At 44.2% G+C, this 5,777-nt stretch overlaps 1 pseudogene; it reads left to right on the forward strand.

Moving 5' to 3' along the window:
* Nucleotides 1-1,107: 1,107 nt before the first annotated feature.
* LOC147733719 (5.8S ribosomal RNA) lies at nt 1,108-1,258 on the forward strand (annotated as a pseudogene).
* The last annotated feature ends 4,519 nt before the right edge of the window (nt 1,259-5,777 follow it).

A 5,777-nucleotide genomic window follows, 5' to 3' on the forward strand; every position in this document is an offset into this window, starting at 1 on the left:
GACCTACGTGAAGTCCGGCGATGCTGAGACGGGTAAGGCAGCACCCGGGCCCGCCTACCGGGGCCCTTAGAGGCCTGGGTACGCACCTGCCTCTCAGCCCCTTGCCGATGGTCCTTTTTCTCTGAGTTTGCTCAGTAAGACCTACGTGAGGTCTGGCAATGCTGAGATGGTGAAAGGCAGCACCCGGGCCCTCCCGCTGGGGCCCCCAGGGGCCTGGGTATGCATCTACCTCTCAGCCCCTTCCTGACGGTCCTATTTCTCTGAGCCTGCTTGCCCCGGGAGCAGGTAGGGAAGATAAGCAAGCATACCCCCTGCGCAGTGTGGCCTGCCAGGGGATGCCCCAGCTATACTCTGATCCATGTGGTGTTCAGTCACACGAGATACGAGATGGAACCCAAGCTAACCCGGCACGACTCTCCCAGCGGTAGGAGGGAACCGAATGGCAGTGCATCACTGGGCTGGTACCATCCCTCCCTCAAAAAGGCCCTGGCACCGGCTGGGCCCTCCAGCACCCGAGTACCAGCCTGACCGGGTTCTGGGCGACCGAGGAGGGGCCCTTCTTGCGCCGCCGGGCGTCCTGGAAGAGAAGGGGCCGATGACATCCGAGGGGACCCCGGCTTCTCTCGGTGGGACGCGTGCGGGATGGGGAGTCGCTTGGCTCTTCCCTTCCGGCACCTCCAACCAGGACGAGGGTGGTGCTGGGCTGATCGCCAGCCCGCTGGCATGGCTCGACCCTCCCTCGTTGCCAGGTACCCGGTTCGGCCTGGTCCCGTGCAGCCAGGCCCCGTGCAGCCAGGTTAAGGGGTTTGAAGACTCACGTGGTTCCTCTCGGGTTACCCCGGGAGGGACCAGCGGCTATGGAGCTGCCTGCTCCTGTCGCTCTGGGAGCCCCTTCCCGCGCCACTATTGGGTGGATGGCTCTTGACTCCCGGGCTGAGCCCCTGCCAATGTTTTTTTCTCCCAACTGTGCAGTCTGACTCCCAGAGGGGAAGCCTTGAACAGGGCGCCCGGGCAGTCTCGCCGAGCAGGTGGTGGACGGACGGTATCACCTTCCTCCCGCCTCTCCTGCGCAAACAGGTGGGTGATTGTTTTTGAAAAGTTGCCTGTGACTCTGACGGGATCACTCAGCTTGCGCTTCGATGGAGAACGCAGCTAGCTGTGAGAATTAGTGTGAATTGCAGCACACATTGTTCATCAACACTTTGAACGCACCTTGCGGCCCCGGGTTCCTCCCACGGCTACGCCTGTCTGAGGGTCGCTCAATCGTCAATCACCCTGGGGTTTCCCTGGGACGCGGCTGGGGCTGTTGCAGGGTTAGCTCCGCTTCCCCATCATTTCCCCACAAGTTCAGACCCCCGATCGCACGTGGCAGGGTCCCTCGCCGGGTTCTGCCACGGAGGTACGCCGCCGGCACACCCGGCCCTGAGAAGGGGTCTGGCAATTGGTCTGCCCCAGGCCCGTACCGGGGCGGCCGGCTGCATGCGGCGGTTTGTGGTGTCCCACCGGCTGCCCGCACGCACGCGCATCAGGCGTTCACCTCCGCGGCCTGCTTCCTGGCGAGGGAAAAACCCATCCAGATGCGATCCGGGGAAAGAGGGCACGCGCTGACGGAACACCAGGCCCCTGCTGGTGAAGAGGCGAGTGAAGAGGGAAGAGCCCAGTGCCGAATCCCTGCCCGGTGGCGGGCGTGGGAAATGTGGCGTTCAGTAGATTAATGTAAGGGAAGAACTCAAGGATATGTTGACAGAGCTTGTAACAGAAGGCATTATAGAGCCAATCCATTCATCTGAATGGGTTTCGCCAATTGTCTTGGTCCACAAACCGGATAAAAAATTGAGACTGTGTGTGGATTTAAGAGAATTAAATTCAGAAATTGTTGTGCATTGCCATCCACTAGCAAATATTAATGAGGTAGTTTCTATGCTAGAATGTGCAAAGGTTTTTTCTACGTTGGACTTGACATCAGCGTATTATCAAGTGCCATTGACAGATGAATCAAAAATGTGAACACGGATTATACCAATACACAAGAATGCCATTTGGTTTAGTCTCAGCGGCATCGGTATTTCAGAGGATCATGTTTAACATCTTTAGGGACATTGATAATTTCGTCAAATGTTTTCAAGACGATATTTAAATTTTTTCAGAAAATAATCAGGATCTTTTGAAACATTTGTCTGAAGTATGTAGTAGGCTAAAAAGGAATGAATTAACACTGAAGGCTCACAAATGTAAAATGTTTAAGTGTAGAATATTTAGGACATACTCTAACAGGAGATGGTGTGATACCAAAAAAATCAAATGTTGAAGGTATAATGAATGCCCCATCCCCAAAAAACAAAGACCAATTACTATCAATTGTAGGGATGTATGAATATTATTCGAAATTTGTGACACATTTTGCAACAAAAATGGAACCTTTAAGGTTTTAAGACACAATGCTTCTTTTAATGGTCAGAATTACAAGAAAATGCATTTAATGAAAATTAACAAGATATACTCAACACACCTACCCTCAGACCATTTTGCATGAAGAAACAATGCATTATAACAGTAGATGCTAGTTTATATGGTATAGGGGGTGTATTGTCACAAAAAAGTGGAAATTAAGAAAGAAATGTGTGTTTTGCCTCAAGAACATTGAATGAAACAGATAGACGGTATGCAGTTATAGAGAAGGAACTTCTTGCATGCGTGTGGGCTATAGGAAATTATATTTGGGGAACCAATATCATATTGAGAACAGATAACAAGCCCTTGTTAAATATATTGTCATATGGTGGTGGTTGGAATTCTACTGCAAGGATTGCTAGAATAACCTCTAGGTTATAAGAATATTGTTTTAAAATGGAATTTGTACCAGGGAAAAAAAAGTCACTGCTGACTTTGTCACGTCATCCATGTGAGTCAAAGTTTAAAGGTAAGGATGATGATGTTGATATTGTCACCACAATTCAGGATGTTGTGATTTGTGCATTTTCTAATATATCAGAGGAAACATGGAAAAAGAGTGAAGAGAATGATTCATTATGGCAATTGGTCAATAGATATTTGGTGGAGGGTTGGCCAAAAAGCATAATGTCCCTGAAGAAATTATACCTTTATTTAAAGTATCAGATGAATTAAAGTTGGATGGCGATTTTATTTACAAGAATGGAATTGTGTGCCACCAATGGTAGTGAGAGAGATGATTCTTAAGATAGCCCATAATTCTCATCCTGGCATGTCAGCGATGAAACGCTTATTTAGGAGCTACTTCTGGTGGCCAGGTATGGACCGTATGGCAGACTGTGTAGTTAGAGACTGTGTTGTTTGCACCTCAAGTGATAAAATGTTCAACATAAATGTTCCGCCCCTTAAGAGTGTAGATTGGCCACAAGAACTGTAGAAGAAGTTGGCGTTCGATATTTTTGGTCCTTTCTTTGATTTAATATTGGATTCACGTTATGCATTAGTGTAAGTGGACTATCACTCAAAGTGGCCGGAAGTTAAGATGGTTCCCATGGCTACCACCAATAAGGTATTAGAGATTTTCAAGGAGGTCTTTGCCAGGGAGGGTTCTCCTTCAATCATTGTCACAGATAATGGTGTTCAAATAACTTCCAATGATATGGAGGAGTATCTCAAAGCCCATAGTATAAAACATGTTACCACATCACTGTATGCGCCACATGAAAATGGCCAAGTGGAACGCTTCAATAGGGATTTGAAGGGTTGCATTACTGAAGTCATGAAGGAAGGAGAAGACTGGAAAAATTTGTTGAGGGAGAGATTGTGGACGTACAGAATTACACCACATTCTATAACAGAAGTTAGCCCTTTTCGCTTATTGAAAGGCAGAGATCCTGTTTCAAATATTTGCCCATGGTGGCTCAAAGAAAAGGCTGGTGATAACATTAAGAATGAATTTAATAAAAGCGATACTTGTTTAAGAGTGAGAGAAAAACAGAAGTATAAGGTGTGGTATGACAAGAAATGGAATACTAAGCAACATCATTTTAGAGTAGGAGAATGGGTGAGAATTAAAAAACCTGCATCAGTAGGTAAGTGTGAGAGCAAATTCTATAAACCCATTAAAATCACTAGAGTTTTTAAGAACTCCATTATAACTCAAGATGGTAAAGTCTGGAATGTCAGGCATAGGGCTAGCTGTCCTGAGGCTTTCAAAAACAATCTTATTTCTAACAATGAGAAGGTTATTGACTATGGTGGGGTTGTAAATATTCCTAATTCTTCTCATGAGCTTCAGTTAACTGATTCACATACCACTCATGTACAGTATGAATCTGTGGGCAATAGAGTTAAAGACTCTACACGTTCAAGATCATTACCTGCCAAGTTGGTAGATTATGTTAGATAGTGCATTTATGTTTCCTTTTTTTTTGCTTTCTTTTTATATAAGGGAGATATGTTACATTTGCATAACCTGTTCATGGTTTAATGGTATTATTTAGTCAGTGTTCTAATTCCATTAGAACTTTATTGTGGAATGTTAGACTCCTGGGTATTCAGTTGCACTGGTACTCTGGAGCTGTTCAGTGCCTGTTGCTGTGCTGCATATATATATATATATATATATATATATATATATATATATATATATATATATATATATATATATATATACAATAAATATTTATGAATTAATTTAGTTTGGAAGATCTTTTAATATCTCAAGCAGACTCATGAATGATAATCAACAAGGCAACTGTAGCCCCAGCCTGCTCCACTACAGAGTCCTACTATTGGCTAAACCACAAATCCATCTCTCCCACTAGGCTAAACAGACTTCAGACTACATAACACCAAACTGAAATTGGATCGCTTTCATGAAATAATACAAAGCCTCTCTACTTATCCTCTTTTTTCTGCGACATACCCTCATTTATCTGCAATGGCTCTTATGACCCTTCATCTACAGCTGACTCGACAGATCCACTCAAAGCATATTCCTACAAACACCACCTTAGAAATGTCTGAATGGGCTAACACACACACAACTCTAAATCACTCTTCACACCTGAATCCTCTAATACTGCAGAAGCCACAACTAATGTCATTGTCATTGTCTTCAGAATTACATGCCCCAAGTAGAATCCAGAGATCAAAAGTAACGTGAGAGACAAGGAAGTAGCCAGAAAAACTAAAATACCTTCAACTTTGAACCAAAATGGAACTGAGTGAGCGAGTCAGGCTTACACTCATTAAGGGCGGTTAATCTCCTCCAATTGGATATGGTAAATATTTTGACATAATGAAGCATTTTACACTTCAATACTTAAAGAATGTTGTGAAAAAGGTACGTTTCTCAGGTAGGTCTGTATCGACATTCATGAAATATTAGCATTTATCAAGGACTTCCCACCGTGGCTGTTGTTCCCAGAAATGTTCATGGAGTCGCCTTCAAAGAACATTTTGGGAAAATTTGGACGCATTGTTCATTTTGATGAAAAAAAACCCATATTAAATTAAAATGCTATATATTTTTCAGGAAGTTATGAAAGGGCACGGATAAACACAAAAGGCTCATTCTTTTTTCTATTACTCAGCCATCCATCTTTCCTTCTCTGCACCCTTCCTTATTCTATTCTATTCTTTAGAGAATGGCTGCCCCAAGGGCCTCCCAGCCCTAAAACAACAGAACAAACCCAATATCACCTATTTAGACAAATCACTTTCATCAAACCCTCTATTTATTTATTTATTTTATTTTATTTTTGCAATTTTTAAAGCGCACAAATACCCGTACGGGTGTCTCGGCGCTAGTGTTTACAGAT

Source organism: Lissotriton vulgaris, chromosome 2_1, assembly GCF_964263255.1.
Source record: "Lissotriton vulgaris chromosome 2_1, aLisVul1.2, whole genome shotgun sequence".
NCBI classification, from domain to species: Eukaryota; Metazoa; Chordata; class Amphibia; order Caudata; family Salamandridae; genus Lissotriton; species Lissotriton vulgaris.